Genomic DNA, 26928 nt, shown 5'->3' on the forward strand with positions numbered 1-26928 from the left:
GTAAAGGCAAAAAAATGCCATGGTGGCAAAGTAAATAAAGTATAGCAAGAAAAACACTGGAATGGTAGATTTGTAGTTTGAAGAAAGTTCAAAGATAAAATATAAATAATATGGTGCAAAGGAGCAAAATAAATAAAATAAATAAATACAGTAGGGGAAGAGGTAGTAGTTTGGGCTAAATTATAGATGGGCTATGTACAGGTGCAGTGATCTGTGAGCTGCTCTGACAGCTGGTGCTTAAAGCTAGTGAGGGAGATAAGTGTTTCCAGTTTCAGAGATTTTTGTAGTTCGTTCCAGTCATTGGCAGCAGAGAACTGGAAGGAGAGACGACCAAAGGAGGAGTTGGCTTTAGGGGTGACGGTACATGGCCCCGTCCATCATCCCTTTGATCCGGTGAAGTTGTCCTGTCCCCTTAGCAGAAAAACACCCCCAAAGCATAATGTTTCCACCTCTGTGTTTGACGGTGGGGATGGTGTTCTTGGGGTCATAGGCAGCATTCCTCCTCCAAACAACGCGAGTTGAGTTGATGCCAAAGAGCTCCATTTTGGTCTCATCTGACCACAACACTTTCACCCAGTTGTCCTCTGAATCATTCAGATGTTCATTGGCAAACTTTAGACGGGCATGTATATGTGCTTTCTTTAGCAGGGGGACCTTGCGGGCGCTGCAGGATTTCAGTCCTTCACGGCGTAGTGTGTTACTAATTGTTTTCATAGTGACTATGGTCCCAGCTGCCGTGAGATCATTGACAAGATCCTCCCGTGTAGTTCTGGGCTGATTCCTCACCGTTTTCATGATCATTGCAACTCCACGAGGTGAGATCTTGCATGGAGCCCCAGGCCAAGGGAGATTGACAGTTCTTTTGTGTTTCTTCCATTTGCGAATAATCGCACCAACTGTTGTCACCTTCTCACCAAGCTGCTTGGCGATGGTCTTGTAGCCCATTCCAGCCTTGTGTCAGTCTACAATCTTGTCCCTGACATCCCTGGAGAGCTCTTTGGTCTTGGCCATGGTGGAGAGTTTGGAATCTGATTTATTGCTTCTGTGGACAGTTGTCTTTTATTCAGATAACAAGCTGAGATTAGGAGCACTCCCTTTAAGAGTGTGCTCCTAATCTCAGCTCGTTACCTGTATAAAAGACACCTGGGAGCCAGAAATCTTTCTGATTGAGAGGGGGTCAAATACTTATTTCCCTCATTAAAATGCAAATCAATTTATAACATTTTTGACATGCGTTTTCCTGGATTTTTTGTTGTTTTTATTTTGTCTCTCACTGTTCAAATAAACCTACCATTAAAATGATAGACTGATCATTTCTTTGTCAGTGGGCAAACGTACAAAATCAGCAGGGGATCAACTACTTTTTTCCCTCACTGTATACCAATTATTTTCTTTGAAAATGTATATCACTCAATGGGATCTCACTGGTCTACAACCGCCATTTTCATCCATTAAGTCACATACAGTGCCTTCAGAAATTATTCAAACCCCTTGACTTATTCCACATTTTGTTGTGCTACAGTCTGAATTCAAAATGGCTCAAATAAAAAAAAATTCTCTCACCCATCTACACACAATACCCCATAATGACAAAGTGAAAACATGTAGAAATCTTTTCACATTTATTGGAAATTAACAAAAATCTATGTAATACATTTTGAATTCAGGCTGTAACACAACAAAATGTGGAATAAGTCAAGGGGTATGAATACTTCCAAAGGCACTGTACCTGGTCCCTATTTTAGAGATATCTGTAATATCATAAATCCTCTTTCATAAAGGGAGGGATAAATGTCACCCCGTCCTTTATCACAGTGTTCAGTACAGATCAAAAATGGACATGTTTTTAACACAGTTGGATGGACAACATGAACTCATGTCCGGTGAATTGAATTTGTGCATCTCCATGGCGATCCCCAAAAGGTATTCACATCTTGACAGAGGGTGATACATTTTCATGGATGTGTGTGATTTCCAGACATCCTTAGTGTTACCTCTTGGACACCTTTTCTTAATTTTTTGCACCAGGATGGACCTTCACAGTCAGCACCAGTGGCGGATTTAGGTATAGGTGACAGCTGCCCATGTCGGCTGCCGAGGGCTGCACGGGGCGCCCGCACAAAAATTTTTGGAATGGTGACATTTGCGCAATCGGTTTTCTATCGCTCATTTGCACATCACGTCAATGATATCATGTTACCGTGTGGGACTGTGGGTCAATTAACCTTGTCGGAGTGGACGCCCTGATTCTAGTTTGTGAGCTAGGCAGGCTACTGCCTGGGAAGGTTTCCCACTCAGAAGTACGAGATGGGGAGGGGGGCAGGGGTAAGTTGACCTCAAGTCTCCCCACCGGAAGCCCGAGGTAGGGGAGCGGGTAATATATCAAATAGGGCACCTCTAACTTTATACACTACTAATGCAATTAGTAAAATCAGTTACACTACGAAATGCTACCAAAAAAAACCACAATTCATTCATATAACTGTGAATATATAGTTTCACAGACAAATTGTTGCATTTTTTTCTGGTTTGTGCGAAATCGTGGAGAATAATATAAAACCAGTCTGCACACCACCAAGGTGAATTGGTTTAGTCTTGACTCTTGGTTGAAGGTGTTGGGGGATGGGTAATGTATTGATGCTCAAGTGCCAAATCAACACAAATTTGTTTCTATTTGTCTTTGTTACTCATATCATAACTTATTGTACCAACATCTTTATTCCCTGAAATTACTCTCATTTGATAATACTCCGTTATTTAGAAACTGGGAGCTTTCCCAGAGAATCTCTAGAATCATATGATGCTCATTTTCACTTGGGTATGGCTGCTTTGTAAGTAAATGAAGATGAGCTGTGCTTAGCGGTTGATTGAAATCCTTAATTGGTCTCCATGAAACTCTGCTTCCAAGCCTCATGTGTGTGAGAAACACTGTAAATGCTGACTGTGTGAGCCAGAACTTAAATTCAGATTTATCACACTCAGTATATAAAAGTAAGCTTAGACTGTGATACCTTAAGTTCCCTTAGGTACCTTAAGCTACTTGTAGGCTACGACTGTGATTATGGCTTGTCTTTGTCGTTTCTTTTGATATTGTTCAATCTGTGCAGGCAGTTCATAAGCATTAGTTATAGTTTAGAGGGTTTATGAGGACATGGCATATGAGGTTTGCTCACTTTTTATTAAGATCGTGTGTGTGTGTATGTGTGTGTGTGTGTGCGTGCGTGCGTGCGTGCGTGTGTGCGTGTGTGTGTGTGTGTGTGCTTTACTCTAGGCAGGGAAAGTCGTGCTCAGGATCTATGGTATTCTTATTAACTCACCCACCCACTCACTCCCTCCCTCACTCACTCAGGACACATGGTCTGGAAAACCTCCTGGCCCCACAAGACATTAGAAACACGACAAGAAGTCTAACTCCTCAACCCTGTCCTTTAGCTTAAGCATAAATGTCCAGGGATTGTGCAAACAATGCAGAAAGGATTGCAAAGGCTCTGTCCTAATCATTTTCAGTGTGGTTTGTTACAATATATTTTTTCCAGGACCCCCACTTAAGACTTGCTAATACACTAATACTGCACACTAGCCGCTCAACCCAAAGTGCTTTGCATGATGGCTGTTCCACGCTCCTTCTCTTAAAACCAATCAAAACAGTTAGGCATGTAAGTCGGCCCCTAATTTTGAGAAGTAGAGTACAGTAGTCCCCTGCTATTGTAATGTTTTTAGAACAGCCTTATAGTTTAAGGCAACACTATAGAAGAAAATGGGATGTCATGTGCCACTTTTCTTTTTAATATGCAGGAAACAGTATGTCAATGTATGTCACTTGACATTTGTTTACATTTATGCCATTAAATATACTGGTAGGAAGGTGAGATGGTCAAACTACCTTTGGGATGGGGGTATAGTTGGATGGAGGGATGAAGGCTTTGTGGGCGATGGAGAGATGGTTGAAAAGGGAGAGCATTCTCTCCAGGATGCCCTGTAGACTCTCCTCCAGATACTGTACCTCTCTCCAACAGGCCTTTTCATTCCCCCATTCAAAAAGCTGTAATTGCATCATTTTTCAAGGCCCTTGCCTCTGTCTGGGGACTATGCTGGCCCCATTAATCAAACTAATAGAGAAGTAAGTGATTTCAAAATATAGGCTTTGATCATGTTTCCCTCAGCCCACCCTCCCATCACTCACTTTCCTCTGTCTCGTCGTATGCCCCTCATGTATGCGTGCTGAAGCGTTTTTATCGAGTCTATATGGGTTGTCATTAAAAGGGAGATCATATGGTATGCTATGCTTTGACAGCACCATGTTTCTCTGGCTTGATAGGAGTCTTTTCCGTGGCTATACGGAAAATGACTGTCCTAAAAGCACAGTGCAATATTAAAGAGCATAATGTCCCCGGGAGCCACAATTCAGACCCTTTTATTGATCATGATGAGAACAGTTGAATGAAAGTGCTCCTCAGGTGTATTGAAACGTTCATTGCTAGCTATAAAGCCTTGTAGTCATTACTTACGGCCACTTCTAGAGCATACTGGAAATTAGATTCTGCACAAGCAGGCATTGGACCACAGTTCAAGAAAAACTATATATCCTACTGTTTTCTGTCCTCTCTCTCTCTCTCTCTCTCTCTCTCTCTCACACACACACACATGGAATAGCTACTGGATGGCCACCGTTTTGCAAGCTCTGACCCAACTTTATTTTGTGATTCTTTTGTCGTTTATGTTTACTTTACTTTCACGAAATGTGACCCACCGCCTCGATTCTGTACTATGTAGCAAAATGCTTTTTTAAAATTGTTTTTACATTGGATAAAAGTAGAGACACAGAGCTACAAAATACAAAAAGAAAAAAAAATGTATGAAATGAAAAAAATGAAATGTATGCATTCACTACTGTAAGTCGCTCTGGATAAGAGCGTCTGCTAAATGACTAAAATGTAAAAAATGTAAATGTATATCATACACTGCAGTTGAGGAACAATAGGAAAGTAATTCTACTTTTAAAGTTGATAAACTTGTAACCCTACTTTTGAGAAAATGGCACTAGAATATTTTGGTACACCTACTGGAGAGCTCTTCTTTGTCGACAACCATTCAGCATCGTTTACACCCTCTTAAGCCTTAGCCCCACCCATCTCTTTAAGGATTCACGTGAGGCCATGTGCTAAACACAGTGAGTAAGTTAGAGTAATAAACAACCTAAGATTGACTAAAAGTGGTGAAAGTAGTAGCATACAATAAGGAAAAACTCCAGCAAAAAATACACTTGATCTAGTACCTTGACTATATCTTAATCTGACTTTGGTGCAGGTCATGTTATTCTTCACATTACAGTCTCTGGTAAAAACACACTACATCAAATTAAAGTTTATTTGTCACATGCACAGGATACAGAAGGTGTAAACAGTACAGTGAAATGGTTACTTGCATATTTGCATAGGAGCAATATCAAAAAAATAAAGTGTCCAGATAAAATATTTTATAAAAATGTTATAATTATTAGAAGATGTCTACCCAGACACACTTGTCTAAATTGATGGGTCATTTGAAAGAAATGCTGTAACCAACCCCCAGCCACATCTAGCTAAGTGGATGGGTCATTATTGTCTAGACATGTACACATGTTCATGAAATGCAATAGATGGCCTTAATCACCCCCAGACACACATGGCTAACTTGATGGGTCATGTGAAAGATAGGCTATAACCACCCCACAGCCACATCTAAGTGGATGGTTCTCTACAGAAGGTGTAAACGGTACAGTGAAATGGGTACCTGCATATTTGAATGTCCATAAAGGCACTGCAGATAGTCTAGATGACTGGGAACTCGCCCCCAGTGATTAACTGGTCCGTCTGTACCATGCATGAACAAGGGAATCTAAACTCAGCAATTCAAAGAACCTCCCTTTTTCAGGACCCTGTCTTTCAAAGGCAATTTGTAAAAATCCAAATAACTTTACAAATCTTCATTGTAAAATGGTTTCCCTGTTTCCCATGCTTGTTCAATGAACCATAAACAATTAATGAACATGCACCTGTGGAACGGTCATTAAGACATTAACAGCTTACAGATGGTAGGCAATTAAGGTCACAGTTATGAAAACTTAGGACACTAAAAAGGCCTTTCTACTGACTCTGAAACACACCAAAAGAAAGATGCCCAGGGTCCCTGCTCATCTAGGTGAATGTGCCTTAGGCATGCTGCAAGGAGGCATGAGGACTGCAGATGTGGCCAGGGCAATAAATTGCAATGTCCGTACTGTGAGACGCCTAAGACAGCGCTACAGGGAGACAGGATGGACAGCTGGTTGGCCTCGCAGTGGCAGACCACGTGTAACAACACCTGCATAGGATCGGTACATCCGATCATCACACCTGCGGGACAGGTACAGGATGGCAACAACAACTGCCCGAGTTACACCAGGAACGCACAATCCCTCCATCAGTGCTCAGACTGTCCGCAATAGGCTGAGAGAGGCTGGACTGAGGGCTTGTAGGCCTGTTGTAAGGCAGGTCCACACCAGATATCACCGGCAACAATGTCGCCTATGGGCACAAACCCATCGTCGCTGGACCAGGCAGGACTGGCAAAAAGTGCTCTTCACTGACGAGTCGCGGTTTAGTCTCAACGGGGGTGATGGTCAGATTCGCATTTATCGTCGAAGGAATGAGCGTTACACCGAGACCTGTACTCTGGAGCGGGATCGATTTGGAGGTGGAGGATCTGTCATGGTCTGCGGTGGTGTCATAGCATCATCGGATTGAGCTTGTTGTCATTGCAGGCAATCTCAAAGCTTTGAGTTACATGGAAGACATCCTCCTCCCTCATGTGGTACCCTTTCTGCAGGCTCATCCTGACATGACCCTCCAGAATGACAATGCCACCAGCCATACTGCTCGTTCTGTGCATGATTTCCTGCAAGACAGGAATGTCAGTGTTCTGCCATTGCCAGCGAAGAGCCCGGATCTCAATCCCATTGAGCACGTCTGGGACCTGTTGGATCGGAGGGTGAGGGCTAGGACCATTCCCCCCAGAAATGTCTGTGAACTTGCAGGTGCCTTGGTGGAAAAGTGGGGTAACATCTCACAGCAAGAACTGGCAAATCTGATGCAGGCCATGAGGAGGAGATGCACTGCAGTACTTAATGCAGCTGGTGGCCTCACCAGATACTGACTGTTACTGTTACTTTTGATTTTGACCCCCCCCCCCACACCTTTGTTCAGGGATACATTATTCATTTTCTGTTAGTCACATGTCTGAGGAACTTGGTCAGTTTATGTCTGAGTTGTTGAATCTTGTCATGTTCATACAAATATTTACACATGTTAAGTTTGCTGAAAATAAACGCAGTTGACAGTGAGAGGACGTTTCTTTTTTTGCTGAGTTTATATTTAGAGAGCATGTTTCTGTCCTGCCCTTCACTTTGGGGAAGGCATGTGATGTCCATGCCCTCTTCATCGCAAAACTCCCTGATCTTCTCAGAATTATATGTTTGTCTAGTTGTGTCCAGTCCTGTTGGGGCTTGTACAGGCAGACCATCTATGTGCGGAAGGACGTCAGCGTTCCACAGCAGCTGAAACCTGGTCCCGACTGAGTCCGAGCGCTCCTTTGTAACAATAACACCAGGCTCCAGAGCATCGAAGCTGTAAAACAAGAAAATATAACATAATTTTAAGAAGACATTACAACCTTGCATAACATCAATTCACCTCCAAAGTTTAGATAATAAGAATAACCTCATACAATGCAATGAAAATAATATTCACCTGATGTGCTGGTACTGCTTGATCTGTGGCAGCGGCCTGAAGTACGGAGTTTGGTATTGTTACTGGCCTACACAGGTCTTTGAAAGACGTATACTGATTGTTATTTATAAAAATGGGAAGCAGGCTTGCGTCAGGGAGTCAAACTGAGACCAATGTCTATTTTGCAGATAAGCCCTGAATTACAGAAATTACAGAAAATACACACATCAATATAAATACTAAATGCAAGCAGGAAGAAAAACACTGTCATCAAAAAACAAACACATTCATCAGTAATAAGGTCCTCAATTAGTATAAAGGAGGAAATGTTGCTTACCTGTTGATCAAAATCAAAGCTGTAATGCATCCTGTTGTCTTTGCTTGCTGGGTAACCATCTTCTGGTAGACAGGCCGCTCACTCTGAACAAGCAAGAGATACTGCTCTTGCTGCTTTAGCTTGGCTGATTTAACAGCTTCTGGCAGATTGGCAGATCTGAAGACCTGATAGTTGTTCCTCTGGCACTGCCAGCACAGGTCTGTCCTGGGCTTAGTGTTTGAGATGTGGGTCAGAAATTTCTCCACAGATTCCTGAAAGAAGACAGCACGACTGCACGTACCTCTGAAAATATTGTAAGATCAATAAAAGTAATGCCAATCATGTTGGAGGTAAATGAAATAATACATATCATGTGTTGTTTATGCTTAATATACCAAATGTTGTCTTCGATTCCTTGTGGAGACGCCACACCGCTACTATTGCCACCTGTGATGTCAGCAGCTTTCCACCAAAGTGTTTGTGTCCTGGGTGGCGTCCTGGTAAAACTTTTGCATTATCCTCTGCATAGTTGTTGATGAAGTTCATAACTCGCTGCAAGTACTCATGCTTCAGGTGTAACCTGTGCTTGCTTGGGCAGGCTCTCTTTTTGATGGGAGGTACTAGACCATTCTCCTTGTATGACTGGTGGAGGAGAGTCAGGCCACAAGCCGAAAAGGGTCAATATCAGGGAATATCTTTATCTATATATACTGCTCAAAAAAATAAAGGGAACACTTAAACAACACATCCTAGATCTGAATGAAAGAAATAATCTTATTTAATACTTTTTTCTTTACATAGTTGAATGTGCTGACAACAAAATCACACAAAAATAATCAATGGAAATCCAATTTATCAACCCATGGAGGTCTGGATTTGGAGTCACACTCAAAATTAAAGTGGAAAACCACACTACAGGCTGATCCAACTTTGATGTAATGTCCTTAAAACAAGTCAAAATGAGGCTCAGTAGTGTGTGTGGCCTCCACGTGTGTGTATGATCTCCCTACAACACCTGGGCATGCTCCTGATGAGGAGGTGGTCTCCTGAGGGATCTCCTCCTAGACCTGGACTAAAGCATCCGCCAACTCCTGGACAGTCTGTGGTGCAACGTGGCGCTGGTGGATGGAGCGAGACATGATGTCCCAGATGTGCTCAATTGGATTCAGGTCTGGGGAACGGGCGGGCCAGTCCATAGCATCAATGCCTTCCTCTTGCAGGAACTGCTGACACACTCCAGCCACATGAGGTCTAGCATTGTCTTGCATTAGGAGGAACCCAGGGCCAACCGCACCATCATATGGTCTCACAAGGGGTCTGAGGATCTCATCTCGGTACCTAATGGCAGTCAGGCTACCTCTGGCGAGCACATGGAGGGCTGTGCGGCCCCCCAAAGAAATGCCACCCCACACCATGACTGACCCACCGCCAAAACGGTCATGCTGGAGGATGTTGCAGGCAGCAGAACGTTCTCCACGGCATCTCCAGACTCTGTCACGTCTGTCACGTGCTCAGTGTGAACCTTCTTTCATCTGTGAAGAGCACAGGGCACCAGTGGCGAATTTGCCAATCTTGGTGTTCTCTGGCAAATGCCAAACGTCCTGCACGGTGTTGGGCTGTAAGCACAACCCCCACCTGTGGACGTCGGGCCCTCATACCACCCTCATGGAGTCTGTTTCTGACCATTTGAGCAGACACATAAACATTTGTGGCCTGCTGGAGGTCATTTTGCAGGGCTCTAACCTTCATTTCTCAGAACAAGAATAGACTGACGAGTTCAGAATAAAGTCCTTTGTTTCTCTCCATTTTGAGCCTTTAATCGAACATACAAATGCTGATGCTCCAGATACTCAACTAGTCTAAAGAAAGCCAGAAGTATTGCTTCTTCAATCAGAACAACAGTTTTCAGCTGTGCTAAAATAATTGCAAAAGGGTTTTCTAATGATCAAATTAGCCTTTTAAAATGATAAACTTGGATTAGCTAACACAACGTGCCATTGGAACACAGGAGTGATGGTTGCTGATAATGGGCCTCTACGTCTATGTAGATATTCCATAAAAAATCTGCTGTTTCCAGCTACAATAGTCATTTACAACATTAACAATGTCTACACTGTATTTCTGATCAATTTGATGTTATTTTAATGGACAAAAAAAGCGTTTTTCTTCCAAAAACAAGGACATTGATTAGTGACCCAAAAGTTTTGAACGGTTGTGTATGTCTGATTGAAAATGTACTAAATCTGACTCATGATCAATGTCCGGCACCTAAATTATTTTACCTGTTCAGGCGTTGAAAATCATCTTGCTTCTTCACATGAAGGTGACATATCTTAGCATACATTTGCACAATATTCAGTAGTAGGCAGAGAAAAGCAAAGATCCTCATATTTAGTCCAAAGCACGTCTCTGCTATTTCTGTTTCAAAAATTAAGCATAGCAAATCCAGAGCTCCAATCACAACATCTGTTTTCTGTAAAGATGCAAATGTAGGACAATCTTTGCTAAAAATGCATTTTATTTATTTAACAGAAAATAAAGGTTGCACACCCTTAATACCCCTATTGGCACTTTGTTATGGGTGATGGATGCGATGGGTGCAGATTGGGTTGTCAGCGGCGCCGGGGGCAGTCACTCACAGTCCAGACCAAACGTGGTGGTAGTTTTGGTCTATGATCCACTCCAAACTGTCAATGCATGCATAAATCATTAATCACAATTGTGTCAATATTGGAAGAAAATATTGTTATTTCAGATAACCATTCCACAAAGTAGCTATTCTACCTGCTTCTTTCATGATGAGAAAACTGACTGAAACAAGCCACCTATCCAAGTGGCCAGCCGGCCAGTCGGCCAGCCAGCCAGCCAGCCTGCCAGCTAGCTTATTCAACTCATTTTCAACAGAAATATGGGCGGGGTCTGTTTAGTTTTTTTTGTGGGGGTCTTCCGGTTAAGCACTTCCGGCCAATAGTTTGCAGCTAGCTAGCAATCTAACTCAGTATCGCTTCTCACAACTTTCCAAACATGGATTCACGCAAAACGGGCATTTTATCGTCGGTAAGGGGATGCCACAATAACTGGCAGAAACGGAAGCGTTTTGACCACCACATTTTTTTGAGGACCAGGTGTAGTTGAACCTTTTGATTTGCACTCACTTCCTAAGGACGAGGGAGTCTCTTCGGCTTTGGCTCAAAGTATTGAACTTGAAGAAACCACCAAACTGACTCTGTTTGTTACTATCACATTGTGGACAAGAGGCCGACTGAAGAGCATCGTTTTCCTGAGATGTTGCTGGGCTATGATGCTCCAGTACAGACCCGAAGGCGATCTCATCAGAACATCAACACATACAGGTAGCTGTTAGATATCTGCTACTCGCTAGCTATCATCACAGATGGGTGTGCTGAACCAGGCAGAAGTTAGCTAACTTAGCTAAATATGTTATAGTTGGTAGCCACTCCTAAGTCCTAACATACTGTAGCTAGCTAACTGTTGCCTAGGTTACTCACTTAGCTGGCTAGCTTGAGGGCAGCCCATCTGATACAGTGTTCCTACATTGTTAGCTATACAACTTCTGTCTGACAATGTCTCCCCCATGCCATGATTATCCCCATCATTGCTGGCATGCCACTGGTGATGCTCATGAAATGTCTAACTAGCTAAATTATTAAACGTGTTTTCTTTTCTTTTAACCTAACCATGACCAGTAGGCTTTCTGTGTATTTTATTGTGTTAAACCTGTGCTCCCTCTTATGTTTGTTTGACAGATGAAGACAACTGTGGTGATGCAGAGTCTGATCAGAGTATGCAATGCCACCGCAGCATAAAGATGCTGATACTCAATAGGAAGTTCCAGCATTGACTGCACAGCTACATGTCAAGAGAACCAGTCAACAAGCGCACCTGCCACAAACAAACCCAATGTAGTGGTGCAGAGCCATTGACCCACACCATCCTGAAGAATGACACTAGCTCAGTGTTATATACTGACCTTCCACTTAGTGTTTTATTTGACCATGTAGCGTTTCTGCAGAAATTTTACACGGCGAACTTCAGAATGCATATCACTGATCAAATACTGATAGCCTTGATGAAGCTGAATCTACTCCAGGGTGATCTTACTGAACGCTTTGCTGTGTCCCAGGGAGTAGTGAGCAGAATCCTTTCCTACTGGATTGACACAATGGAGGAGCACATGAGGATCTACATTCCATGGTTGCGGAGGGAGACAATCCAGAACACAATGCCTCAGTGCTTTAATGGAGTACCTTAGGCCTGGCAATTAAGTTATGGCAGACAGGGGCTTCACCATCTGAGATCTGCTGTATGAGAGGAAGGTAAACCTTGCCATACCAGCCTTCACTCAAAAGGAGACTCGCTGTCTGACGAGGATGTCACAAGCACGAGAAGGATAGCTAATGTACATGTTGAGAGAGATATCAAACGACTCAAGGTGTTCTAAATCCTCTCCCAGACTGTTCCCATCAACCTGACGTACAAAATGGACAAAGTCCTTAAAATCTGTGCAGCACTTGTTAACATGCAGGGTGAAGTCATCCACAAGGATGCTTAGTGAGCAGTGAGAATGTTCATACATATGAAATGTAACTTTACACTAATTTTATCCACATGAGATACTGTGTGTATATATAGTTTCCTATTTAATCTGAATCATTTTAATGTTCCTACATTAGAAATGTAGTGTAACTTTGCCTGTTCCTGATAATTACAGGCATCCAATAGGTGCTGTTATCATGCCTTCTTCAATCTATTTAAAATACATTTTCTTTCTTTCTTACAGACCAAGAGGGAAGACAACTGTTTACGAAATGCCAGACTGTTTTCTTAATTTGTGCCTTTGAAAGCCAAACCCAGAATAAAACTGAAAACACATTTGAAACCCTTAGACATGCCTCCTCGTCCTTCATTTCAAAATGTTAAGTATCAAAGAAAATGTCAACAAAGTTGAATTTCTTAGTGTTTTTATAAACACCATCATTTTCCAAGTGCAATATGCATTATGGTATGCTTAGATAAGTTCATGAAGTGTCATATGAAAAGAGCTATAAATCATAAGGAGGTATCCGTAGGCATTAGATAAACATGTATGAAGAGCTGTACAAGGAAAGATAAAAAAACACCAAGAACTATGCAAATGTAATCAGGTAAATGTGCATATGAAGAGAACTGTGCAACACAAAAACACCAATCAAGAGTTATGCTTAGATAATAAGGTAGCGATGACAGAGAGCTTTACAAGGCATAAAATATAGGAACTATTTAAAAACACAGAAGTATTAGGCCACTACATACCACATAGAATAACATATTTTAGCACAGAATTAGTCTGCCTGACTGGAACTCATCTACTATCCTTGGTAGCATATGTGTGAAATAGAATGCCTTCAGTTTAGGGATAACATCAGCACAGAACTTCACATCAAAAGGCACATCAATAACAACCTGCTCGGAAGGAGCCTAGACAAGCAGTTTGCATCTCTCCAGTCTTGTGCAGAACATGCCCATTTGCACCTGCATGTAGTACCCACTGCCTCCATTAGGTTGCAGCTGAGGAACTCCATCCACCAGCTTTACGACGGTGAGTTTGCCAGAGAACAGTTCAGTCAGAGACTCACACTTCTTACTCAGAACAGGACATTTGATATCTAGAAGTTCTTGAGAGTTTAACACTTCATCTGGGCTTGGAGAAAGCAATGGCTCCTTGACACACTACATTGCCTCTCCTCTCCAGACTAAACCCACAACTCTCCATCCATGTGTAGGCCACCTGCTTGTTCTCCTTGCCATATGTGGTCGCGGAATTCCCATGGAACCTGGGGAAGAGATGCTTCCTCACAAAGTTGTTGGGATTTGTTGAAGTGCGCACTGGAACCTTTTTTGCTGAGCTAGCAGTGATCCAAAGTTTATGCACATCATACCACGCATGGGAGGCACTCTGTGCTTTAATGACCTCCTCCAAGCTGGCACATTTACACTCCTCCAGCTTAACATAAACGTCATAAAATGACAAGCATTTCTGACACTGCATGTTGATGCCGTGTTCACCATGAGGCTGCTGTAGCTGTGTGGCTGCTGCTGGAACCTGATGACTGTTTGGTTTAGCTTTGATGCACTTGTGCAGAAGGCTCCCCACTGGAACATTGGCCCCTTCCAAACTCTTCTGAAATGCGTTGTGGGAGTGGTACGCAGCAGTTGGAGGTAGAGATGGAGAAGCGGCTGGGGTGCTCTCAGAGAACTCATCACTTGGTTTGTGATGTTTGAAACAGATCTCGCTCAACCTTTTGGAGATAAATTCCGCTGCATCCCAGAGTTCCACTGGCATTGTTTATCTGTACAGGACACCCCTGTCAATCCTCCATACACAGCATTCTGTACTTTCAACAAAACACTACTGTTAGAATAGTCAATTACAGCACAGAGCACTAGTATACATGGTGTTCACAGCTGACTAGTTTACACAGTTTCCTTTTAACTAGTAGGTTTAGGTTATGGTGATATTTTTCTATTTGATCGTAAAACTCACCTTGATTCTGTACCTACATCATTGCCATTCGAGATTGGACTGATATACTTACACAATGAGCCATTGAAACCAAAAACTGTGTGTGCATGTTGTAATAGTTAACATTATCAGTTCTGCCCAGTGATATGGTATCATCACAATTAGCTAGCTAGCTAAGTAACTAGCTAACGTCAAACGTATCAGTCATAGAAAGGGTTATGATAAACAAAAAGCCAGCGAGCTAGCTACCTTCCATAGTATTGCAGCTGCATGACTGCAAGACTTCCCCTGCCCTACAACACAAGAACACCCTGCCTTCTCTACCGTGCTGACAGATGATACAAGAATCCAGGCAGAATGATGGTGTGTTTTGCTCTGACTGGGCTGGAATCTGCTTTGAGGAACACCAGGTTGTCATCCGCAAGACAGTGAATAAGCACCCTCCCAACTATGCCGCTGTGGAGATATTGATATGCCTCTGTGCTTTTGTAGCTCCTCATCTCTGCCCCATCCACACCGAGAGATGAGACTAAATAATTGAAGATGTCTTCGTAGGAGCTATGTGGCCATTTTTTCATATTGTCCTCCCACTCTTGAATAATCCGCGGATGTTGCACAGACTTGCCATTTGATTTTGAAAGGTTTTTCTTGGTATGATCCCACAACATTTTGAGCTAGCTAGCTAACGTTCGCAAAATGGCAAGAGCGCCATAACAGAAATCCTCCACAAAACATAACGTTCGGACATTGTTTTGTTTCCGGGTTCTAAAATAAGGTGAATATTAACCAGTAATACAAAATACGCCCAAACGTTTTAAAACGTTATCTGTCACCTTGAAGCTTGTTAGCTAGCTAGGCAGCTAACAAGCCTAGCTAGCTTGCTAGCCCTACGGCTGCTGTCCAAATTAGCTAAAGATTCTTGATTCTAGTTACTAAGATAAATAAAACATCTCCAATTAGCTACTCATTTTAGCGTTAACTTCTTTGAGGTATTTTCTGAAAATGTTCTCACCTCTTTGTTTCTCCAGTTGTCATTTCGAACACTAATTTGTGGTATCCAAATAAAAAAATAACAGCAGAAAATACATGATTCTTGTTTCTAGGCTACCAGAGTTACAGTGCTTTTAGCTTGCGGTTTGCACATGCCTTTATGCAGATGGGATACAAAACATTTAGCCTATGTCTGAAATAATTATATGGATTTAATATTTGTCAAATTATTGGACATGTTCTCAAAACTCAAATAAGCATTGAAAATGTACATTTTTTAGCATATCAAAAAGCAGTGGTGGAAAAAGTACCCAATTGTCATACTTGAGTAAAAGTAAAGATACCTTAATAGCAAAGGACTTAAGTGAAAATCACACAGTTAAATATTACTTGAGTAAAAGTCTAAACGTATTTGGTTTTAAATATACTTAAGTATCAAAAGTAAATGTAATTAATAAAATATGCTTAAGTATCAAAAGTCAAAGTAAAAGTACAAATAATGAGAAATTCATTATATTAAGCAAACCAGATGACACCATACTATTGTTTTTTAATTTATGGAAAGCCAGGGGCACACTCAAACACTCAGACATAATTTACAAATTAAGCATGTGTGTTTAGTGAGTCCGCCAGATCACAGGCAGTAGGGATGACCAAATGAAATCAAATCCAGTTTTTATTTGTCACATGCGTCGAATACAACAGTGAAATGCTTACTTACAAGCCCTTAACCAACAATACTTAGAAGAAAAGTGTTAAGAAAAAAATAGATAAGTAAAAAATAGAAAATAAAAGTAACAAATAATTAAACAGCAGCAGTAAAATAACAAGCGAGACTATATACAGGGGGTACCGGTACAGAGTCAATGTGCGGGGGCACCGGTTAGTCGAGGTAATTGAGGTAATATGTACTGTACATGTAGGTAGAGTTAAAGTGACTGTGCATAGATTATAAACAGAGAGTAGCAGCAGCGTAAAAGAGGGGTCTGGGTAGCCCTTCAATTAGCTCTTAAGGAGTCTCATGACTTTGGGGTAGAAGCTGATAAGAAGCCTTTTGGACCTCGACTTGGTGCTCCAGTACCGCTTGCCGTGCGGTAGCAGAGAGAACAGTCTGGAGTCTTTGACAATTTTTAGGGCCTTTCTCTGACACCACCTAATATAGAGGTCCTGGATCCATATCCTGTCATAGGAAATGTCCATGTGTTTGACATTCGGTGTAATCCAGTCAAGTTGTTCAACAAACCATTTCTGTATGGAACTCGCTTTGTGCAAGGGGACATTGTCATTCTGAAACAGGAAAGGGTCTTCCCCAAACAGTTTGTACAAAGTTGGAAGCACAGAATCGTCTAGAATGTGATTGTATGCTGTAGCGTTAAGATTTCCCTTCACTGGAACTATGGGGCCTAGCCTGACCATGAGAAACAGCCGTAGACCATCATTCCTCCTCAACCAAACTTTACTGTTGACACTATGCATTTGAGTAGGTAGTGTTCCCAGATTTGTCCATCGGACTGCCAGATGGTGAAGTGTGATTCATTACTCCAGATAACGTGTTTCCACTGCTCCAGAGTCCAATGGCAGCAAGCTTTACACCACTCCAGCTGATGCTCGGCATTGCGCATGGTGATCTTAGGCTTGTGTGCGTCTACTCGGCCATGGAAACTCATTTCATGATGCTCCCAACGAACAGTTCTTGTACTGATGTTGCCTCCAGAGGGAGTTTGGAACTCGGTAGTGAGTGTTGCAGTTTGTGTGGCCTACCACTTCACGACTGAGCCGTTGTTTTTCCTAGATGTTTCCACTTTAAAATAACAGCACTTACAGTTGACCGGGGAAGGTCTAGCAGGGCAGAAATTTGACGAACTGACTAGTTGGAAAGCTGGCATCCTATGACGGTGATACGTTGGAAGTCACTGAGCTCTTTAGTACATTCGACTGCCAGTGTTTGTCTATGGAGATTGCATGGCTGTGTGCTCGATTTTAAACACCTGTCAGCAACGGGTGTGACTGAAATAGCTGAATCCACTAATTTGAAGGGGCGTCCACATACTGTTGACCATGAAGTGTAAGTGAATGGGTCTCTATTGTCTAGACCTGTTCACATGTTCATGAAATAAAATAGCTGGCCATAATCACCCCCAGACACACCTGGCTAGTTCGTTGGGTCATGTAATCAACAATGTTGATTGTCGTTTCTTCCTCATCACTGTCATCAGAAGACTATAATGTCTGGTTCAATTAAAATGTTTTTACCTAAATCAAGGATTTCCTAATCGTCTGATTCACTTTCGGAGTCAGAGAGTCAGCATGGCACGATCGTCCTCCAGAAAGTAGTCCATCACAATTTCTCCCCACTGATATTTGTCGATAGCACCTGCTAAATTCAGGGCAGCAATGTTGTTGAGAGCCGTAGCAACACTTTTGCAGTTCTCGATATCTTTCAAAATTGCCAGGATAGCAAGGATTATCTACTCATACTGAGCTGCTCATGTTATAGACAGAAGCATGCTACATAGCAGACCAATCTGAACTCATCTCTCGGCATGTCCAGCCCATCCGTTATCTCAGCCAATCATGGCTAGCGAGAAGGAACCTGTCTTTTTCCATGGCTAAACCAACCAGGCTCGTAATTTTACCATTTTATTTGTATTTACAAATGGCATACACGTTTGTTATTAAGGCACATGAAAATTCACATGTTCCAGAAGACATTTCTGCTGAAAAATGAATTTTGATAAAAAAATAAAAGGTTCACGTTCAAATGTCTCTCCTGTGAAGTAGTGAGGTGCAACATATGCCTAGCTTGCTGAAACGGGTCACCAATGTTTTCGCTATCATTTCTTATAATTTCTTACAACCGACAATAACTTTTGAACATCAGATCGGCAGTTTCTTTACCTCAATTCCGGCTTCAACTTCAACTTCGACTCATCTGCCCTGGGCCCTTTCTTTTATTCTGAACCGATTTTCGGGCTACCGATAGGAAACGCCAACGTTACAGAGGCAAGAGAGGGGGTATCCTGGCGAGATTAAGGCAAAGGGAGAACAGGCCACCTCTTCCCTCCATTCTACCGGCCAATGTACAGTCACTTGATGATAAGATGGATGCCCTCCAATCACGGATTTGCTACCAACGGGATTCTCGAATCTGCAATATTCTCTGCTTTTTTGAAACATGGCTCTTAGACAAGATACCCCCCATGTCCATCCAACTCGATGCACTCTCCAATCTCCGTGCGGACAGGACAGTGATGTCGAGGAAATCGAGGGGGGAGGGGTTTGCCTCTTCATCAACAAAAACTGGTGTGCTGACTTAAGTGCGGCAGAAGTGTCGTTCCATTGTTCACCTTTCTTTGAATAGCTGTTGGTCAAATGCAGACCCTTCTTCCTCCTGAGGGAGTTTTCAGCTGTTATTGTTACTGTTGTAAACATTCCACCTCAGGACAAGAAGAATAACAAGCTGGCACAAACGCGACAAGGCTATAACCAAGCAGGAAAACCTTTTTGGGTTCTATGTAGAACCCTTTCCACAGAAGATTCTACCTGCAACCAAAAAGGGTTCTCCTATGGGGACAAGAACCCTTTTTGTCTCGCCTGCTCCCGCTCCCGCTCCACCTCACTGGCGCTAGAGGGTGCCAGGCTACCCGTCATCATACGCACCTGTTACCATCATTACGCGCAGCTGCGCTCATTGGACTCACCTGGACTCCCTCACTTTGTTGATTATCCCTGCATATATATCTGGTCCTCTGTTGCTCCCAGTAGTAGCATTGTTTTTTGTGTCTTGTTTATGTACAGATGCTGTTCCTGTCTCGTTGCAGGTCCGTCTATATTAAATGGTTTACTCCCTGTACCTGCTTCTCATCTCCTGGGTTGGGCGTTACACTTTTGCAACCATTTTTTCTAAGAGTGTAGGGCTGGAGAAATGTAACCACTCTCAAATTCATAGACAGCTATGGATGCAAGGACTGACCATCCTTGATATCAAAATTGTAGTTTTAACCATGTTTTGAGGCTATGTAGTGTTTGTTTACATTGACTTTGTTTACAAACAGAGTGAAACAAGCGTATATTTTGTGTTCTGATGGATTGCGTCAGCTGATCTAAGCTCATGAGGTCTAAGCTCTTCAACAATCAATGGGTACGTTTCATTAATTCAGAAGTAAAAAAAAAAATGGATGAAGCCCCTTTAAGGTGTATTTGAAAGATCTTCTCCAGTCTACTGTCTGACTGACATGCTTTTGGCAAGTCACCTGAAAACACCTGAATACATTAAAAACATACATTTTATCCTATAATTTTCCATTCCAAAGGAGAAATTAAAACAAAAACACTTAGATATCAGCCATATCTAAGGGTGTTATCTGTGGACTTGGTTTGGCATGTTGCTGGCAATGTGCTATCACCTTGGCTCTTCTCTCCCAAGACTCCCTGCTTGGCCAACTGTCAGCTCGGTTTCATATTACCAGTGGGAAGATCTCTAGTTTTCACACTCCCACTCTCCTCCAACACCCACAACTTATGCTGTTCACACTATCCGTGCATCTCGCCCAATACAATTGTATGTAATTAATATCAGCTTAATGTTGATCTTTGGTCCCCTACCCTGCTACATCATTTCCTCTGTACTTGTTAAACCCACTCATCCATATGTAACAAAGCCCACCATCCATATGGACGGTGGGGGGAGCAGAACAACTAGGCCTGAAGGCCACGCTGTGTTGATCTATAGTATATGATAGTTTAATTTAATCTTGGGGACATTTTAAGAGAGCGAAGCAGAACATCATGTTCTCAGTCTACCTGTTCATCAAACATAATGGACACTACTCTTTAGTACCTGCATCTTAATGTTCATTTCGTTCAACCAATATTGTGTTTTTTTTCCACCGAAATGGCCTTGTTTGTGTTATTGCTGACTATAATTGCTATTTTGAAGTAGAGTTATTCAGTGCTCTGTTCTAACTGCACTTAGCACTGTCTTTATAGGTGTGATGGAAGACACTATAGATGGTTCATACACAGGTGGTTCAAAGGAAGTGTTGAAAAGTACAGAGAAAAAGAGGTGGTGGGGACGCCAGGAGTCGTCTGAGCCTTAGGAGTCTGTCTGACGCTGTTCTACTCATCACATCCTGACAAGGCTGTCACAATTTAATAGCACCTTCCCTTTTCCCTCTGTGCTTCAGCTGCTTTGTTTTTCCTCTCCCTCTCCTGACAGCTCTATGTGGTGCATTGACTTCTTGGCAGTCTCACTAGTGAGAGAGTGTGAGTGTGTGAGCCGGTAGCCTGCGGCAAAGATTAGAAGACTACCTGTGCCTACCTGGTGGGTAGTGTTGTCTCCTCAGAGGCAATGTGAGAATTGGCCCCCAGTGCATGATGGGATTGAAAGGCTTCGACAGCCACGAGTTTTTTACAATGACACAGCAGCGCGGGGGGCTTTGAATCCCCCACATCACTGCAATGGAAAAACTCCCAAATGTTGCCGCTTTTGTATCTTCACCGACACAACCACGAGGCAAGTAGGCACGTTTTTGTGCTGATTAAATGTAGGAATGGAGTGAGACTCTAAATTGGTATTAGTCAACTTTCATTAGCTATGCCAGTGTCGTTCAACTTTCTGCAGAGCAAGCTCTTTGTCGATTGGGAATCTATCCCATGCCATTCTTCACTGAATACTGTTATTAGTTGTATCAATTAGATAGCGTAACATCCTTATAAAACCTTTCGATTACTGTTTATCTGCCATAAGCTTTTATAAGAGGCTTTTTATGTGTATTAGCCCCCCCCCTCGGCAGTTTCAAAGTGAGAAGATGTCTTTGTACCTCTGATCCGTTATTCCAGAGTAATGGCTTTTTAAATAGGGAGAGTGCCTGGGAAACAATTACAAGGATCAACTCACCTGAAAGCACTCCATCAGTTCTGTATACTGATGGTAGAACATTTAGTTTTAGCCTGTTGTTTTTCTGTTGTCTATGCTGCTGCTGCTGCTGTTGTTGCTTTGTGGCAGTAAAAGCTCATGATTACTTTTTCTTGTGAATCGTGAATGACTGAGCAAAGTCAGTGTGTTTGTTTGAGGCTTTCTGAACGACCATTTCATTGGTCATGAAGATGAGGCTTTACATGTAGGTATGTACAGTATGGAATCACTATATATGATATCAGCATCATATTTATTGGGTAATTGAGTAACACTTGTAACTACCTTCCCTATGTGTAGCATTATGTCCTTTCAAACTAATTACAGATGAACACAAGGTATTGTACTATTAATGTGTTAACCCATCAATTATGCAATAAAAATTCAATTGAGGTAGCATCATAGATTCACAACATAAACCCCTTGCCGGTGCAATGCAAAGTTTATGTTCCAGCTGTACGAAAAGGCACCTTGTTGATGTGTTATGTCATGTCTATCTTCCTACTGTGCCAAGACACTTTACATGTTTATCTTTGAGGTGAGTCTAAGACACTTTACATGTTATCTTGGAGGTATGTCTAAGACACTTTACATGTTATCTTGGAGGTATGTCTAAGACACTTTACATGTTTATCTTTGAGGTGAGTCTAAGACACTTTACATGTTATCTTGGAGGTAAGTCTGACACTTTACATCTTATCTTGGAGGTAAGTCTGACACTTTACATGTTATCTTTGAGGTATGTCTAAGACACTTTACAGGTTATCTTGGAGGTAAGTCTAAGACACTTTACATGTTATCTTTGAGGTATGTCTAAGACACTTTACATGTTATCTTGGAGGTAAGTCTAAGACACTTTGTTAAAATGCAACGTATGTTCTTGTTGCTACACATCAGCAAGTTCGACTTGGCATTGAAGTCACAGCAGCACACGTTTCACACCATTAAATAAAGAATTGTACAAAAGAAGGGGTGCTAAACGACTGCGGTCATAGGTACGAGAAGATTGAATTTCAATATTGAAACTATGTTGCAAATGTCAAGAGACAGACAGCAACGTTTGTACAACCCCCCATTGTTGCAAACCAAATGTTAGGCTAGAAGCAAGGGGAAGTAATGTCTAGATGCCTTTTACAGTGGAGATCGAGTTAATGAATTGGCTGGCTGGGCTGTTGGGAAAGTGGATGACCAGGGATTTCTCAGATGGAACAGAAAACAAGATTCCCATTTTTGCGTCATAAGCTTACCTGTGCTAAACAGGTTTTTTAGTATAGCTTAGAACGCGTCTTGTTTTGACCGACCCATTGTAGAATGATGTTTAAGGACTGCTCTGTGTTTTATATACAGCCTTTCTCTTCTCTCTTATGCAGAAATGATCCTTAATAATGTGCTTGGATGGATAGAAGGCACACATGGTAAAGGCTTTTGTTGTGGCATGCATGAACAGTCACATCGGTATCCAATCTACCCACAAACACGCAGCAATCAGGGGGGCAAGCCTCAGTGACTTGTCGGCTCAGTGTTTGAGATGCAGTTTTCTGACTGTGTGTGTATCAGAGGAGAACAGGGCTTCTGTTTCGCCACCATGATTGATCACTATTGTGTTTCATTGACGGAACATTTGTTATTGTATTATCGTCCTTTTTGTTTCCACTGCTCCTGTTGTTTATCATGAGAGGGGCTTTGGTTTTCATTTTGAGGCTGACCTGCCAACAGACAGGTCTCTTGTTACTGCATTGAGAGCAGAGCATTAGGGATTCAGCTCAGGTGTAGCGTCACTAGCTACAAGCTGAGGGGAAGAATGCCTGAATGCAATGACAGATGGGAGCAGTGATTCTGTTTAATGTCACATGTGCACACTCTTCATGGGAGGCCTGGGTGGTTTGGAATACTGACAGGGAAGGACGTGGGTTGTCGCCACAAGTAAGATATCACATACAGTGTGTCATGACGTTGCCCTCTTTGAGTACAGGGAGGACAGTTGACCCCCTCCCCCTTGCACCATCCCCCAACCTACCTCCCCCCCCACCCAGGCCCTGTGTGAAGGGGTCGTAAAATTCTAAAGGAGAATGTCCTGCCGCCTGGCCCAGTTGAGACACAGAGGGGTTTCATAGAGAGACAAAGGAAATTCTTCCAACTCACAGAATTGGGGAACCGAACGACATTTATGTTCTGGAGAAGGTATAAAAGATCGGTGAAGAATCCAGCTACGAACTGGTCCGCTTGGTACAATTTTGTGATACTCAGAATAGACAATATAGCCATATTACCATAATACTGTTTATATAATAGCCTCAGCTATGGGACTTGCATCTAAATGGTTGTATAAAATGTATTAATAAGGATAAAGCTATTTGGAATACGTTGAGATGCTATGTACTGATGTTAATGTGATAGAATGTATCTCTGTTCAAAGCTTAAATCAGTCATCGGCACGCCCCCCAGGGACACAGACAGGACCAGGCGTCATGTGACAAGCCTGATCTATGTTCACGTATAAAACCCCCACCCTGTTTTTCTTTCATCAGACCAGGCCTCCACTCCATTACGAGTTGGCCAATAGGTTTGACCATCCAATTCCTCTACTGAAAGTTAACTACACCACGTGGTTAACTTTTAGACTATCGATACCGACAGAATAAGAACAAGTCTTTGATATTAATTATTAGTCTGCTGCTAAGTACTCGATATCATCGAAAGCGAAGACCGACGAAACATCTATAATGACATTAATGAATGTCGCTTTGAAAGACCCTTTCTAACAAAGAGAGAGAGAGAGAACTCTCCAACAGAACGACCTTTCCAACAAAGATCGACGACACACTGAGCGTATATATATATATTGATTGCAATTGTTTCCGAATGAGTGAGCGTTCATGTGCAAAGGATTAGCATATAAATTGATAATATTTATCAACTCTGTGTGTCTTCTCCGCTGCCCCCAACTCCCTTGTTTGTTTAACAGGCCGCCATGCCTGTTTAGCCCACTAGGGCACATTACTCTTCCAATTCTTTGTAACGATAACCAATTGTTTGTATGCTTTCTGTGAATTACTTAGTTTAGTAAATAAATTATTTTAAGACAATTGATGTATGGATGACTCTTAGTAAAGGCCGGGTTCGTGCAGATACAACAATTTACGACGTTTGGAATGAGACTGGACGCGAGGTAAAATACACCATTTAAACCAGAAGATAATCGGCCTATACTATAATCTAATATAATATACAATGTTATAATATAGGAAAGTTATATTAGGAAAATTATAACTTTGTAATCTGAATATTTTCCTTGGTGCCCCGATCTCCTAGTTAATTACAATTAAACGATTAATCAGTTTAATCGCGTGATAATAATTACAGGGAGTTATTTTGATAAACATGTCTTCAGTTAATGGTGCCCAAAGACACGACAAGTGCCTTCAGAAAGTATTCACACCCCTTGATTTTTTCCACATTTTGTTGTGTTACAAAGTGGGTTTAAATTGATTTCATTGTCATTTTTTGTCAATGATCTACACACATTCTTTTAACAATGTTTGGGTCAACATACACGTTAGTCCAGCTTCTCTCACATGAATGCCATAAAAAACGAACACTCGTTACTCCATATCAAACGCAAATCTTCATCACTGCCAGCGGGTTGCCCTGACTTCTTCTTCTGTGCCAAACATTTCTGCTCCCAATCTAAAAGTGCAATTAGAAGAGAAGCCCTTGTGTGTGTTTCTTATGTTAAAAAGAAAAGGTGTAAGACAGGAAAGAATGAAATGAATAGATATAGAACAGAATGGCCATAATGATGGTCATTATGGCCAAACAGTTCTATTTTTGATTCATCAAACCAGAGGACATTTCTCCAAAAGTACTATAGCTTTTTTATGGCGGTTTTGGAGCAGTGGCTTCTTCCTTGCTGAGCGGCATTTCAGGTTATGTCGATATAGGACTCGTTTTACTGTGGATATACGTAGATACTTTTGTACCTGTTTCCTCCAGCATCTTCACAAGGTCCTTTGCTGTTGTTCTGGGATTGATTTGCATTTTTCGCACCAAAGTACGTTCATCTCTAGGAGACAGAACGCGTCTCCTTCCTGAGCAGTATGGCGGCTGCGTGGTACCATGGTGTTTATACTTGCATACTATTGTTTGTACAGATGAACGTGGTACCTACAGGCATTTGGAAATTACTCCCAAGGATGAACCAGACTTGTGTAGGTCTACAATTTTTTTCTGAGGTCTTGGCTGATTTCTTTAGATTTTCCCATGATGTCAAGCAAAGAGGCACTGAGTTTTAAGGTAGGCTTTGAAATACATCCACAGGTACAGCTCCAATTGACTCAAATGATGTCAATTAGCCTATCAGAAGCTTCTAAAACCATGACACCATTTTCTGGAATGTTCCATGCTGTTTAAAGGCACAGTCAACTTAGTGTATGTAAACTTCTGATCCACTGGAATTGTGATACAGTGAATTATAAGTGAAATAACCTGTCTGTAAACAATTGTTCGAAAAAGGACTTGTGTCTTGCACAAAGTAGATGTCCTAACCGACTTGCCAAAACTATAGTTTGTTAACAAGAAATTTGTGGAGTGGTTGAAAAACAAGTTTTAGTGACTCCAATCTAAGTGTATGTAAACTTCTGACTTCAACTGTGTGTATGTTTACATTATTATTTTATTGATTTCCCGACCGTTTTCTAAGTCAGAAGACATCCATCCAGAGTTTTCTAGGACCGTGTTGTAGTGTGTCCCCCAATATTGCCCTCTTGCTGGGATTAATGACTGAAACCATAGCGAAACAGTGCAAAACGACTGTCAGCTCAACTTTAAAGCACTTCAAATCAAATGTCATTTTCATAAAAGTGCTTTATAAGATTATAATTGTGTTTGTGCATTGTTTTTTATACCAGTCTTAGGAAGAGTAATCAATCCCAAATGTCTGTCCCCTGTAATGAAATAGTTGAATAGCCATGCACTAAGTTACATAGATGTTTATCACTATACTAATGGAGATGAGTAGGCTCAGGTCTGAGCTCGTTTCCACAGCAACAGAGGACTATAGGAGATAAGGCCAGGGTCCCGACCATTGTGAGTATTTCATGAAGGGCCTCATTACGGCTTGGGTGCCTTTGTAAGACTGGCACAGAATTAAACAGTGAGCTTTTGACAACTCATCCTGGTCTATACTTTCAAACGAGTGTCTGATCTAAAGTTCTCCTGAACCCTTGGGATCACTGAATGGCTTCATTCCATAGAGAGATCCTCTCATTACTATATAGCAATACCAACGACCTATGTTCCAATTACTAGTAATAATCGTTGTGCCATGTTACAGCACATCATTACAAAACAGTTCTTACACATACTCTACGTTAATATGATAGGAGTAACACTAACACAGTTCACGTGGCATAGAAGCCCCATTTATTTTATACCAAGC

At 41.9% G+C, this 26928-nt stretch overlaps 1 protein-coding gene and 1 long non-coding RNA gene across 3 annotated transcripts in view; both read left to right on the forward strand.

Moving 5' to 3' along the window:
• LOC106577051 (glutamate receptor ionotropic, delta-1) overlaps nucleotides 1–26928 on the forward strand; it is a 353761-nt gene that overhangs the window by 264362 nt on the left and 62471 nt on the right. The window lies entirely within an intron of this gene.
• LOC106577052 (uncharacterized) lies at nucleotides 11021–12967 on the forward strand. The gene is made up of 2 exons (XR_001322059.1): nucleotides 11021–11414; nucleotides 11829–12967. It is a non-coding gene; the product is annotated as an uncharacterized lncRNA (long non-coding RNA).

Source organism: Salmo salar, chromosome ssa18 (assembly GCF_905237065.1).
Source record: "Salmo salar chromosome ssa18, Ssal_v3.1, whole genome shotgun sequence".
In the NCBI taxonomy this organism is placed as follows: domain Eukaryota; kingdom Metazoa; phylum Chordata; class Actinopteri; order Salmoniformes; family Salmonidae; genus Salmo; species Salmo salar.